Here is a 15,697-nt window from a genome sequence, read left to right as displayed (position 1 = left end):
AGTGTGTGAACTAAGACAGCACATTACAGTTTAAATCTTACCGAAGTCCATGTTCCTCACTGAAGAACAGTGTCGTGATGAAGTATTTTGAGGTTAGTGTGAAACGTGAAGGCTGATTTTTCTGACAAATACCAGGTCCAGATTTGGACAGTGAATCTGCCTCACAGAAAACTGGGTCAGCTCACCTTGTCTGTCTCTTTGCTGTTATCACAGCCGGGGCATAAGAGACTAGGGACTGATTTTTATCCTGCAAGGTATGATGGAGTAGATCATATGATTTATGCCAATATCATTTTGCTTCTCCAAATATGTGTGCTTTGGTGGAGGGAACTGAGAGAACAATGTTTGAAGTTTCCTGTTGAACACAAGAGGAGATAAGTACCCAAGCCAACAGCATAATAAAAAAGGAGGCACTTCAGTTTCCTAAAGCTCAAATTATCTTTATAAGACCAAATTCCAAACTCTGAACCACTGAATTTTGAGTAATAAGTGTCACACTGGCATTTTGTACTGCCTATAATGAGATGAACCCACAACTTATAGCATTAGCTACATCTACATGTCCTGTATTTTATCTAAATCTACCTGTCCTGTTAGTGTCTTGTTGTGCATCTTTTTTCACACAGGGAAGGAAGTCAGTCTTAATTTTGATACTCTAGGTAGGCTGCTTGTCCTTTCACGGGCATATTGATAGTGGGCAGCTCTGTTGGGTTTGCCATGGATGGTGTTTCTAGGAGGTGTAACATCAGTGGGACTGGAAGATGTTCACCACCTTGCCTCAGGCAATAGCAAGGCAGTTGCATTATGTCGATGTGCACTATGCTTGTCACTTTTCCATATCCCTGATCAAAATTTGGTACTTTAGCCAGAATAATTTTTAAGCTGCATAAGTAGGACCATTTCTGCAGTGTGCATTTTTAAGTTATTATCTAATGGAGGGTAATTTGGCCTTTGCTAGGCCTTTTTATTTTAATAGTTGCAGAGGTTAATGGGATGTCTTGTGTTCAGATTTTAATGCTACCTTTACATGGCTGCAGAAAATAGCTTAGTGATGCAACCCTTATACTTGTAAGCCTGAGGATCCCTGGAAGTATAGGCCAGTTGCAGTATATTAAGGCTCTTCCTCACTCAGAGCCACTAAAATGGTAACCTTTTTTATGTTTACATGCAAATAACCATATATTGTTAGAGTTTCACTATTCCCAACTTCCTCCCCCCAGGCCTTGTTACGATGTCCTGTTGAGCTGAAATAAGAACCTGTGTCCCTCTCCTGGGCTCTGTTCCAGCAGTGCTTAGGTAGTGGGGAACAGATGCTTTCTCATACTGTCTGCTGTTTGCTTGCAGTTCCTGCCCAGTTCCTTTAAATCACAGCACTGAGATGCCAGCAATTCAAGTACCAGAGATTCTGCTTCATTTCTCTACTAAGAAATCTGATTTGGCAGTTTTCTGTTATTTGACTGGAACTTTTAAGGACACCTTGATTTTATGAATTTTGGCTTTCTGTAAAATACTTCGTACGCTGTAAATGAAGATGTATCATCTCAGAATCGAGAGTCACATGTTTAATTGCAAATGACTTGAGCTTACTGCATTTTGGTGTAATTCCGTGATGTCCTCACCCAAAAACCAGCACATGATTATTTGTAAGCTTGCCATATGTAGGAGGAAATTTGATAAGGCTTCCAGAATCCGCATTGTAAGGCCAGTAATTGCTGTGATCCAATAAGGGAGCCCTCTGTGGTGGCATCACTCGAGAGAGTAAGCGTGGTGTGACTGCTGCTGGCTTCTCGGATCACGCTGTCTAATGAAAGATTAATGAGGAGATGATGCTTTGTAACAAAGATGTAAGACTGCCACCAGGTCACAAGTTTTATTCGAACCAATCAATATAATTCATTCTCCTAAAGGTAGCTAATGATAGCACACTTATGAGAAATGACAAGGCCTGCAATCTAAAACAGCCTGCTCATTTTTACTGTGTCAGCTTTACAGAAACAGTATTCATTTTATAATGTCATCTAAACCTTGGAAAGAAATAAGAGTTTACTTTCTGAAGTAAAATGTTAAGAAAACTTTAAAAAAAGGTTGAAACTCAAGAAAACTGAACTAAAGGAATCCTTACATTAAGAATAAATGAGAATTAAAACTCGATGAGACATAAGGGGTGGGAAAGGAAAAAGTCTCATATTCTCAGTTAATAGTATCTGAAAGAGAAAAGAGAGTTTGATCTGACCTTAGGATTTCAGGATCAGATGTTCAGTAATGTCTGTGATTTTAATCCTAGGAGTGTTTTCTCCTCACTTGCCTATACGAAAGGCGGGGGTCAAGTCCTCACGTATGTCATATTGCCGCATCTGAGGAGAGAGGGAAAGAAATTGGACCATCATTCTTCTTTTCTTGTACTAACAGAGGGCCGGATAAGTTTCTGATGTAATCTAGGTGAGGCATTTTTTTTTTAATTATACCAGCTATATTAATTTCAGAAAGCAAGTATAGGACAGAAAGGAGGGTACATGTTCAAGTATTTCCCTCAGAGGTAATCCTATGAGACACTGAACAACCTGAGAATTAGAGGGCAGAATGAGGAAACACGAAGGCAAGATTTTGTTCTGAACTTCTCACTAAAGCCTTTGAACTAGTTTTTGCATTCTTACTTCGAAGTAACATTGCGGTGTGAAAGTGTTGGCAGTGAGTTACTGTAGCTACACAAGGAATAAGATACTGTAAAATGTGAATGATGGAGCTTGACTTTTGAGCTCTTGATAATGAGACAAGTTTTCAAGCTGCAAATGGGAACTCCCTACTTTTATCCTAAAAAAAAAAAAAACAACCAAAACCCAAAAAACCCAACAACAACCAACCAAGCAAACAGAAAACAAAAACCAAAATGCACAACCGTTCAAATTCTCTAATGAAGGCTTCTGATTTTCATAGCAAAGTAGTATTGCTGTCCTCTCGATATACATAGGACCATACTGACCTGGCTCCAGTTACTTCGTGGTACAAAATATTTTTAAAAATCATGACAATTTATTTCCTAAATGAAAACAGTATTTTGTTAACATTTAGGATACTTGCCTGTGTGGTACTTTCTAACTAGATCGGTAACATCATAAACTGTAAATGTTAGCATTATTTTCATAAGAAATGTTACATTCTTAATACCTGGAAAAATTTCAATTGCCACAAAAAATGTCAATTTGTTATCAAAATGTCAAAATATCAATACCAGATCTATAAAACACATTAAAAGCCAGGAGAATTTTCATGCTGACATCATTTTCCAGGAGCACAGGTGCACGAAACACTCCCTTGCAGTGAGTAAGCAGTCTGTTTGGTGAGTAAGCCACTTCTAAAGCAGTGAATAGCAATTCTAATAGCAATTTCAAACTCATATTTTGCCACTTTTACACAGTTGTAAGAAAGATTTATATTGTCATTAGATGACATTTCTTAATGTTTAGCTTTCTAGTTTTCATTATACAGTAGGGGTGAGAACAAATTAATCACCCCTAGCTGCAATTTTAGGATCTTTGCTTCAGTCAGTGAGGCAATATCTCCTTTATTTAATTTCTTCCCCTCTGTATGGATTGCGTTTTCCTTCCAGACTGCACTGTGATCAATTGCTATTGTGTTTCTTGGATTAACTTGGATTTCTCATCTTTTCTATTTCCATTTCATTTTTTTCAATTCCAGTAAGTGCTGTGAAGTTTTAAATGTTTAAATAGAACCTCTTTCCCATAAAGCTTGGAATTTGCCAGGTTCCCTTCCTAGAAGAAGAGGATGGTCTAATGGTCAACATACACTTTGGGAGAAGGATATTGCTGTGTTCTTATCCCAGTTGATTTACTTTTGTGGCCTTAGGTTGTTAATCTACCTACCAGGAGAGCCAGGAGGATTAACTGAGCAGGCAAAATGCCATGTAATGCTTAACATTATGCCTGACTTAAGAATACTGTACATTTAATGCCAGTCTTGAAAACAAAGTCTGTGATGTTAGTAGGGGAAATAGTATTTTTTTTCAGTGATCTTGCCTGAAGAATGACAATAAGATTCCTGATTCCAGCCATATGAAATCATAATTGCACAGCCTTTTTTTTTCATGATGAAATCAAACTCTAGAATTTCATTTTCTCCTTGGTAACTGATAATTCTGCTAAAATTTCCTGTAACTCTTAGGGAATAACAGAAGTTTTTCTCTATTCGTGAGGATCCATGTTGAAATGTTCAGAGTTGTTGCCATCCATAGTCCTGGAATAGAAGATGAAAAAAAGAGATATCCACAAGAAAAATATGCTAAAGCTGATGTCTGGAGAAACAAAGTAGTACATAATGCTGGTCATTTAAAATCATAATTATTTATGATTACAGAATGTTGTAAATGAAACATTCAAAGTAGTTAATTTTGTCAGTTTGTTAATAGTTTGATTAGACTTTTACAACAAACATTTTATCTACATCTTTAGCATTTGTCTTATTTTTATTACTGTGTGACATGGAGCTCAAGTCAGCCTTTTCTGTAACTGGTCATTTTGATTTAATTTTTCTTGAATATAAGTGACAAGACCTTACATGTAATATGTTCCACTCCGATTAGTTCTTTGTATCCCAACATTAATACTTCTCTATCTTTCCTGGCAACATCTCACCCAGAATATCTTAGTGTTATCAGTGCCACATCACAGTGACTGCTCATAGTCATCCTCTGATGGACTAATACACCCTCTTCTTTTTCCTCATTTGTTATTTCCAACTTGTCACTGCAATTCTTACTCCTATCTCTATGACTATGCACTTTGTTTTATCTAATTTAATTCTGCTTCTGTTATTGCAGAGTTAGCCATGCTCCTTTGGTATGGAAAAGAGTCTTTCTTTGTACTAATAGCTTTTCACAGATCTAATTTCTATGCAAGGTCACAAGGGAAAATATTATGTCCCAAGACAGATACTTGAAGAATTACCCTAACAGTTTCTCTCCAGCCTGATACTTTCAATTGTTTTCTCTTTAGCCAGTGCTATAGAAATACAAGGACACATATTCCAAATTTTCCTGTTAAGTTTATACATGGATCTTAGATTGTATAAATCATACTGAAGTGTGAAAATGGATCCCCAACAGAGATCAGAGAACTCTCTAAGAGGTTCCAGACATTCTTCAGATATTTGCAGAGCAGCTCCACTGAGACCAGTGTGCCAGCACTAGAATTTCCAAGGGGAGCGTCACATTTAAGAAGGCATCCCTGCAATTGTTATTTGCTGTGACTCTGCCGCCCATGTAACCAGGGCCGTGCTGTGGAGCTGCCACCGGTGACGTGTTTTTGAGCACCTTTCAATAGCAGAACAAGCCAGAGTTTGTCAGTAACGGGAGTTCAAGTTGTGGCATCCATATGCACATGCTCAGTATGTTATTCAGTTGGGTCTTGAATACTGCCAAGGGTGGAGACTACCCAACCTCTTTGGACAACCTGCTCCAGTGCTTTGCTGGTGAAAAAGTTTATCCTTATGTGAAGTTGGAGCCCTTCTTGTTTCAATTGATGATTTTGTGTCTCATCCTTCTGCCATGAAGTGCTGAGAAGATCCTGGCTCCATCTTCTTGGTAACCTCCTCACAGGTATTGAAAAGCTGCCACTAGGTCCTCCCAAAGCCACCTCTTCTCCAGGCTGAACAAACCCACTTCCCTCAGCGTCTGCTCACCCAGCCTCTGCTCTAGCCCTCTGACCAGCTTGGTGGCCCTTCAGTGAGCTCACTTTGGTTTATTAATATCTTTCTCATACTGGGAGGCCCAAAACTGGGTGCAGGATTCTCAATGCAGTATTCTCAGTCGAAAGCGTGCTGAGTGAATGGGGATAATCACTTCTTGTTATCTCCTGGCTATGTGTCCGGTGGTACAGCCCAGGATGTTGTTGCCCCTCTTTGCTGCCAGGGCACACTGCTAGCTCATGTTATTGCTGCCAATGTCCCCAGTTGCCCAGCCAGTTGGTCTCCAGCCTCTGCTGCTGCATGGGGTTTTTCCTTCCCAAGTACAAGACTTTAATTTGACCTTGTAGAATTTCGTAATTTCATATCAGCCCAAGCCTCTAGCATATCTAGGTCCCTTTGACTGGTGGCCCTGCTCCTGAGCATGTTTCACTGGTCTGCCCAGTTTGGTGTCACCTGGAAACTCAGTGAGAACACACTTCATTGCCTGCTCCAGGTCACTGATAGATGTAAAACAGAACAGGTCCCAGTACAGACCTGTGCAGGACTCCACTTGTTACAAGCCTCCAGGCTGAGGACAACCCATTAACTACTACCTTCTGAAACCAACTATCATACCGTTTTTTTACCCATTATACCTATTCATCAATGTCACTTTTTTTTTTTTTTGGTAGTTCAGCTATTGCATTAACATTTTATCATAGAAGTGTATTTAAGCTGTGATAGTGAGGGACTGGGGTATAGTCTGGAGTAAAGCAAGCTATGGATAATACTACTGCTTTTAAATCTAAACTTTTCAACCTGAATTGTTTTCACTTATTCTTAGCTGATCCTGAGCTAAGAAGTCTCTGAAACAGGCTGCTGAGTGGAGCAGAGTCTAGAGGCACCCAGTTTGGTGCATTATAATAGTTTATAATGATATCTTGACTCTAGTGAAGTTCGTTAACTCAGATGAAGAGCTGTGTGAACCATGTTACGTCTGAACTCAGGCTTGCCTGAGAATCATTAGAGTCATCTTTGTGTGCTGTTGCTTAGGCATGATGCACTTAAGATAGCATGCACACCGCTGTTTTAAGTATCTCTGCACCTGTGTCCTGATTTATCTGCAAAGTAGGCAGCCCACCCAGAAATTTGATGGAGACTATGGGCTGACGTTGGGGTCTCTTAGTAACTAGGTAGTTGAGTCTGAGCAAATGTCTTTAGTTCATATTTTCCAAGGCAGCCTCCTGATTGTGCTGTGCGTGTGATTTGGCAAATATAAATTGAGTCATTTGGTAAGCTTGTTGTCTGATGTCATTCACAAATTAAGCAGATGTTTAAATGATTACCTTTATAGTTATTTGCAATTGTAGAATATATGGTGAAGCAAGAACCCCTTTAAAACTAAGTCCTGAATATTTTGGTCTTGATTTTGCTTTAGTTGAAACTTCTGGAAAACTTGCCACTAATATCAATGGGAACAAGGTGGGGCATGTTTACAGAATAGAGACATTATGTCGGCTGGTAGTGGTGCAATGTGCATGAATAAAAATGGTTTATCTCAGTAAATGTTAAGAGGTTTGACTGAAATCACTTTCAATATCCTTTCTTGTTCTCTATACAGTAAAGTATGTAATTAGGGAACATGTTATACAGCAAACTCAGTCTGAAAAATTGGTTTTTAAAGCATAAAAGAGGCAGTGACTGAAGTCCTGCCAGGCTCTATCAAATACTCACATGTATTATATTGTAAACATAATATGATTATACTGTATGTTGTCATAATAATTGGCAATGATATTGGAGTCAGTCACTGAGTGCTTCGTTCGTGTGGTAATAGATGACAAGGGCTACAACGTTTGTTGGCAGCAAACTTGTTTTCCTTTCTGTTTTTCTTAGTAAATTGGCTTTAAAATAGTTTAGTGGTGGTGGTTTTTTTTTTTTTAAACCAACCATCTTAGGATCCAGATGGCTTTGTCTCTTTTTAAGGAGATTTGGGACATTGTCCTTAAAAGTGGTGTTCACTCAGTGCTGCCACAAAGGCCACATTCTTCAGTTTCTTAAAGCACATGGTGCTGTGACAACAGAGGTGAGGAAGACTTAGTAGTGATCAACAGTTCAGAGGGGTGGATTAATTCAGATTCATTAGGTTGAAAGGTAGCAGGGGTCAGGAGACAACATAAAAACTGAGTCTGGGGGCCAATGAATAATTTTAGATTACTGGATAGGAATAGTTTATCCATGAGTTTCTGTAGGATTGATTCTGTAATCCTAACTCACACAAGCTGTGTCACAGGGTTCCTGTGGGTTGCCGTGTGATGGGAGCTATTCCTTGGGAGTAAGCGTGGCAAAGCTGCTCCATTTATTTGCAAAGTTCCTGAAGGGGCAGCCAGGACAAACAACAATTGGGAAAGGGGCATTTTTCCTGCTGAAACTTCAAGATATTTGTTCCTGAGCTAGTTGCTGGAGTTTTTCAGGACAAGATCCTCATAAGATTGTTTCTTTTAAGATCCAGACCATACGTGTGATGGAGATCCGCAGGATCGCCAAAGACAATTTGTGGTGGCTTGAGGCATTCGCAGTAGGCATGCACTTCAGTTATGATGGAGTGAATTTCACCTAATCACGAGTTTTAACAGCTGAAATAAGGTTGCCTGTACCAGCTTTTCATCTTCCATCAAATTCAAGCTAGAAGCCTCAAGTACTTGGCTTCAGATTCCTGTGAAATCAGCACCAACACGTACCCTGTGCATCACCATTCTTTTACCCTTATGTCTGTCCTTCATTTTTTGCCAGTTTGAGTCAGCTTCCGCTGACTTCAGTCACACATGATATAGCCGTATGGTTCCACCCTTCCCAGGCTTCCGTGCCTTTTCTTGTACTGTTTGAGTGCCTGTCCGGCCTGTCAATCATTTTCCATCTCACTTCATGTTGTGTGCCAGTCTCCATCTCAAAGTCCATTTTGTCTGGCTTCATTCTGCCTGTTATTCTTTAGTGCCTGATTCTTTTTCAGTAGTCTCCTTTGGATTACCAGCTGCAGAATATGCCACCTGCGCGTATCTCTAGTTCTCCAGCAATACGGTCGGTTCTGCAAGAATGTCTTGTTCCTTTATTCTGTTTTGCACTGATGTGTACACTTTGGCTTTCTTTGTTGGCTACACAGGTATTCTGAATCTGCCCAGGTAGTTACATAGAAGGGACGGTATTCAGCTACCACGAGATATTTCTATGTGCAGTCAGCATTTAGAAACACTGCATATCTGCAAGTGAAGAACAGCACCTTTAGTTGAATCTTCAGAGGGAAATGGAATTTGGCAGAATGCTTGCCTGAAGTGATATTTATCATGGCCTCTATCACTCTTTTTCCTCTTGAAAATGCTGGCAGATGTGCCACCTCCCAAGTGACGTGATGCTTCTCAATCAAGATGAGGGGATTGAGACCAGTACTGAGTCATAGGGAAAAGATGCATTCACAACATAATTTGAAGAAATATCTTTGTTCTTTAGGGATCTCCTATCCAGGAGGTGTCCTTCTCCAACTGTATTTAGTTTGTGAAGATATTTTCAAAATCACCACTCAAGACGGTTTAGTAATTTAGGACTTATATTGAAAAACGAATTAAATAGTCGTTAAATACAATATCTGAACAATTTCCACTTAGAACAAAAGTTAACATTGCAATGTTCTTTCAACATTGTAAGGTTTTTACTTACCTGGTGGGATATTGTCTGGTATCTGATGAAATTGCTGCAGTTTTTCCTCACTAAGATGTAGTGAGGTGTGTGTGTGTGTGTGTGTGTGTGTGTGTGTCTATGTATAAGCTAATGCACAGTGGATTCTCGACTCAGGTGTAATCATTGCAAAATGCAGATGTTTGAAGTGCTTTTCTCCTCAATATTCTGATTGTTACTGATGTGGCTAATCAGCATTTTAAAACAAAATTTGCACGTAAAGAGTCTGTGCATCCAATGGGGACATGCCAACAGGTTCTGTCCCTACATCAGTGCTGTACACAGCGAGACATGCGTTAGCTGCCTGGGATCGAAACAGAATCAGAACAGAAGAGTTTTCGTAGCATATAAGGTAGCTGAAAATTGTTTTTCAAAACCACTGTGGATTTTTCTTGGTGTACTTTACACCCTGTGAGGGGAAATCTATTCATGCAACAGTGCCCAGTGCTGTAATTGGGATTGATTTAGCTTGTACTTTAGCTATGTAAAAAGAAATCCCGATGTCTCCCAAGCCTTTTGTGACTTTTGTCCATTCTGCTGCTTTAGCAGTAAAGTTTTTTAGACCATGAAAAACTTTGAAGGCATGGCTATACTTAGCCCCACATCTTTCTCTGTAGGGAATGGCAGAATCTGATAGAAAGTTTTCCTGTACTAGAGCCAGTAACCAGAAGTTAGGTCTGTTTATATCCTCTAAACTGGAAAATTCACAGAAGTGTAGGCTTGACATTCCTGATATTCTAAGGTAATATGCTTGAAGGCACACAACAACCTGACCTTAGGAAAAATACACTCTCCAAATGTTTACAGGTTTTTTTTGTACCTTGTACCAAAGAAGGAAAGGAGCCAGACAGACACAGCTTTTCCTTGATGAGTCATCTTATTCTTTACAAGTCTCCCTTTGATAAAATTAATTGCAAAGAGACTTAAAGCTATTTTCTTCAAAGTGACACTATTTGTTAGAAAACTGAAAGGTCATGAATTAGCTTCTGCTTCTTGCACATTGATAAATTTACACCTACCTTGGTTTGGCAGTAACTGAAAGGCCAGATGTGGAGTTTGTAGGCGTGAGTGCTGCTCCACTTTGGAGTCACGCTAAACTCTTTGTACTTAATAGTACCCTACCCTTTCAACAAGTACGGTGGAAAATGTTGGCTGTCATCCCTTAAACAGTACAGTATTTGCATTTCTCTTGATCATCTGTTCCAGAGCAAAGTTCAGTAGGTTGAGGAAGTATTGTTTAAGTGCACTTGATCTAAAAATAAATCAAAAGGAAAACAACTGTATATGAACGAATTATGGAGAGGCTTTATATAGGCTTGTTGATCTCTATAAATACATAAAACAAGGAAGCAGCAGCTTATGACACAGTTATTTCTGGAAAAGCGGAAGGTCTGACGGTCATTGTTACACCATGCACAGAGCCAAGCAGTTGCTCCTGAAGAAATTGTGAGTGGAATTAAGAACCCCAAAATTAGAAAATTAGAACTATTTCCATAGTGCTATGAACTCTTTCCTCTGGATCTTGCCTCTGCAAATCAATGGCAAATCACGTATTAATGTCAATGGGATCAGGCTTAGGGTTTTTTCTTCTCCCACGACTTTTTCTTTAAACAAGCCACTCTTATTATCCTTTCCAGGGAATACCGATTCTGATGACAACACAGAGTATTCCAAAATTAGTGGTGTCAGATCACTTCTTCAGAAGAGAAAGTAAGATATACTTACTGTATCCACAGGGTAAAAAAAAAAAAAAGCTAGAAGGAACTACTAAATCAGTTAATTTGCTCTCTATATCATAGGTCATTGTTACCCAGTTACCTCGGTATAGAATATTTTGTGTTCAACTGCAGTAGTAAGCAGCCAAAGACATGCTGAGCTACAACACTCAAAAAGGTATCCAGACTTGAAGACCTCAAGAACTAAAGATGCCATTGAGAATTCCCATGGTAAATTGAATTATGAATAACCTGTTGAATACGCCAGGTTTCCTACCTGAACTTGGTTTTTATGCTAGATATCCCTGTAGGAGCCTGTATTTTCTGTAACAGATTAAGTAAAGCTAGTTAATAATGTTAACAAGTGAACTTTAAGTCTCCTTCGAACGTGTCGCTGGAAGATGTTTTCCTCTTCAAATAATTTTGTCTGCTTTTTTGGTATTCTGTTATGAAAATATTATTTCTAAAATGTGAAACTTATTGTAGTGTTTTGCTGCAGGTTTCACCAATGTCGCACATGGTTGTATAAAGCTGGTTTGCTTTTGTATCTGTACATACAAGGAACATATTAGCATGTGTGTGTTTGGCAGTGGTGTTTTGTTTGGTTTTTTGTTTGGTTTGGGGTTTTTTTTGCGCTACAATGTCAGCTGTTTGTCACCTGTAATCCTCTGTACCTTTCAGACCATGTGTTTTCCAGGGAGGAGACTTGGCTGCTGCTGGAGCTTTTAGTTTTAATCCCCCTGCATTTGGCTGCACTAAGACATGTTTAATTAGAACTGGTTTAGTTTATTAAGTGATTCGAATTGTTGTACATTACTATCTTCAGCTTTCATCTTCACAATTTTATTAATCTTATTATCATGGATGTAAATATTTTTTTCCAAATCACAAAGCCCTGAAGTTTGTTACAAATTTCCATTCATTATTACTTTATTAGCTCTTTCAGTTTTCAGTCCATTTCACACATTTTATTGATATTGTGTTGCGCTAATTTTCATAAGTGTCATGCTATTAATTCAACTGCTCTCCACAAATTTATTGCAGATATGCAATTACTTTCATCAGCCAAACATCTCTAATCAACTGATGCAATAACTTTATTTTACAAGATCTATTTGCCACAAAACTAGGTTGGCTGATATTAATTATATTCTGGTACTTTAATTCTTAATTTATTTTATGACAGCTTTATTGCTTGGAAGTAACATCAGACTAACTACCCATTAACTCTCTTAGTCATCCTGCTGGCCTTTGTTATTATTGGCACAACACGAGCAGCACTTTTCCAGTCAAATGGAATTTCCCTGGAATGCCTTAATTTACTAAAATAAACATCGTTACTTCTCAGGCCTTCTCAGTCTTAGTTCTTAGGTGTGAGGTAGATGGACTGGCTGATTTTAAAGTGTTTATTTCTAGTACCTGTTGTATAACATCCTGCTTGGTTACTAAGGAACTAGAAAATAGTTCGGCATCATCAGGTGACATAAGAATGTCTGTCCAAATATGGGATAGAAATATTTCTAAAAAAATTTGTCATTTCTACGTGGCAAAGGGTTCATATAAGTGCTAGGACCACTGTAGTCTAGATACTCCTTTCTTTTTTTTTTTTTTAATCTTCATATTACATTGGTCCTGTCAGCTGTGGACTTTCCGCTAATGTTTCTGTCGTGCCTTATCAATTTTTTTTCTCTTTGTAACTTCTAATTCACGTGGATTACTACTGTTTCTCTTTATCTTCATTTATTATATAGTACTTGTTATTATGAACTACTGCTCATACTTTAGTAGTGAACGAAGACACAATTTTTAGTGAGAGTTATCTTCTCCTTGACTGTGGTATTACAAATTCTTGACCATCCAAAGATTTATTCTTAAAGAAACTTCTCACTTTCCCACATGAATTTCAATCATCATTTTAATTACTCTGCTAGGATACTGAAGTTGCAGGTTACTGACAACTGTAACACATGTACCAGGCTCATGGCTTTTACGCAGCAGTTTCTCCCTCATCTCTCCTACTCATTCTGCCCTCTTAGTGTGTTGCGATTTTTTTTAGCATTTAAATCAGGTGAATCGTTGCACAATGTTCACTAATAGTAATGGCATCATTCTTTTGCATTGTTGATAACCTTTTCCAATCTCAATACATAAAGGCCTGAAAAATGTCATCTTTTAATACTCTTGGCCACGATAATTCAATTTCTTTAGGGACTATTTGAGCATATACTGTGTTTGCCTTCTTAACAACTTCCTCAGGTGTTGCTACTTTAACATCCTCCTGCCTGTTCCAGTTTTACTCCAGATCAGAAAGATGTAACACTTGCACCGTCCTCTTTTAGAGTTTTTCTAAGAGGTGAGATCACCATGGTGAGTGGATTTTCATAAAAGCCTGGTTATTGAAGTCTCCCCCAGTAATACACTCACTTGCCTATTGTCCATCTGACGATACTTACTCCGAGGATAATGCCATCTGTTCCAGAAGTGATGCGGCAGAAAGGAGATTTCAGATGTATTTCATCACAACATTGTTTTCTATGCTGAATTCTCACTAGTATGCCTTCCACACCAGTGTACCAGCAGAAAACAAAAGTAATTTTTTTTTTTAATGGTCTTACACAGCAGGCCCTCCTTTGAACTTTGTGCACTTTGTGACTCAGGCTCCTGCATATTTGGAGGATGTGTCAGGTTTTTATTCCAAACTAGTGTGTGTTTTTCTTTCTTGTTTTAGAATAATGTGTAGTAAATCCAATGGGGTGAGATAAAGGGTGTTGAGGGAACGGTAGCATCCAGCTGATTTGTTAGCGATGATAAAGACTGCTCTCCAGGAGAAGAGCACCCTGCATATTTTGCAGTGAGTGTTCAGATTTGGTCGGCATTCAGAAACAATAACAGTCAGAGGTGATAAACAAAAAAGTGGCTCACACATACCTCCCTGTTTTAGTATTTTAAATCAAAATGTCTTTCAAGGGCAGGCCCCTTAGTGCAGTTCTCCCCTCTGAATTCCTCTTTCCTTCTTGGAATAAAGTAATCGTTTCTGCAGATTCTCCTGTCTGCAGCAGGTACTTGCAGCAAAAGCTGTTTCCTTAATACATATATGTTGCAATTGAAGGGGTTTAAAAATTATTTTAGTAATACTCTTGCTTAAACTTGCCAATTAGTACAGACTAGAGGGGAAATGGGAAGAAAATAATGATTTCTTTCTGTACATTTTCATATCTGAGAACAGAATACTGACAGATGATGAGCAGAGAGGAAAAGACAGCTGACAAAATTCACCTGCACCTCTTCTTTTATGGGCTTGCAGCCTGGTTTATAACTGAGGAAGGAGAGGAACAGTAAGCGAGCAGAGTTAGAACATACAAAGAATTTTAAATGCGGGCTTTTCTTTTTGTAATTCCTAGCTATTTTGTACTCTGTTAAAATGGTCATCATATACAGTTTTCATCTGATGTGTCCAGTGATAGAAACTCCAAACCTAATGATGCCTGAGTGTCACACATTTAACCTGTGGTCTTGAGATGATTTGTCCACCTCATGTTGCTAAAGAAATCTTTAGATCTCATGAGTACATAATAATATTTATTTCCTTCCTAAACAAAGATCATAGAAGCACTTTCTATAAAAGCCAGTAGAGTCCTACTGTAGTAGCAGTGTTAATATTTGACATGATAAATGCAGCAAAAGTGCTAAGAGTCACAGAGACTGAGCCACAGAGTCTTTCTGAATCCGGACTTGTTTGGATGTTTTGAAAGAGAAAATGAAATTGTCACATGGTTGCTGATTACATAGTGACTGGATTGTTTCGAACTACATGTACTTTGGGAGACAGAGCCTGCAGCTGGGAAACCCCCAGCATGTGACTGGTACAGCTGCCTTTGATAGTGGGATTGAGCTTTACCGCAGACCTGAGTATTTCACCGTGTCTGCCTGTTGCAGCATTTGTGTAACTGCCAAACATTCCCAGTCTTTCAGAATTTGCATCAGCAATCAGCATTTGCACATCGGAGCTGCTTGAACTGTGCTAATCTTTTGCTGATAAAGCAGTGGGGAAATAGAGTCCGGAGTGCGGTGAAGAAGAAAATTTTCCTTTAAGGGTAAATACAGTAGCTTTAAGGCATCAGCATTTGAGCTGCACTGCCAAAGGACATAAATAAATGGTTAGGAAAAGGGGAAGCTTGGGCTTCTGTTTTCCTTCAAGCTATTTTTGTGCTTATCCATCCCCATTTTATTCCTGTGTTTCCTTCTCCTGTGGTATCTTGTCAGCAATCGAGATGGTGAGTTGTCTGGGACAGGAGCTCTTCGTTACTTACTAGTACACTGCCAAGGAGAATGGGACTTAATTTCTTGTGAGGTTTATAAGATTTTTTTTTTTGTAATACAAATCTGTGATTTTGAGTAATGGTTCATTGGTTGACTCATTTTGTCCCACTGCATTGTCTGATACGTCAAAGCGTTAGGCGCTGGGTCATGCAAACTCATCACATTCACGTGGGAAAAGGGAGCTGCTGTACCGTGGCTTTGAAGTGACCCCTTGGAGGGTTGCAAAACAGGTGTCTAGCTACATGGTTGGGAGT

Source organism: Caloenas nicobarica, chromosome 3, assembly GCF_036013445.1.
Source record: "Caloenas nicobarica isolate bCalNic1 chromosome 3, bCalNic1.hap1, whole genome shotgun sequence".
Classification (NCBI taxonomy): domain Eukaryota; kingdom Metazoa; phylum Chordata; class Aves; order Columbiformes; family Columbidae; genus Caloenas; species Caloenas nicobarica.
The sequence above is the reverse complement of the archived record's forward strand: the minus strand, read 5'-3'. Positions refer to the sequence as shown.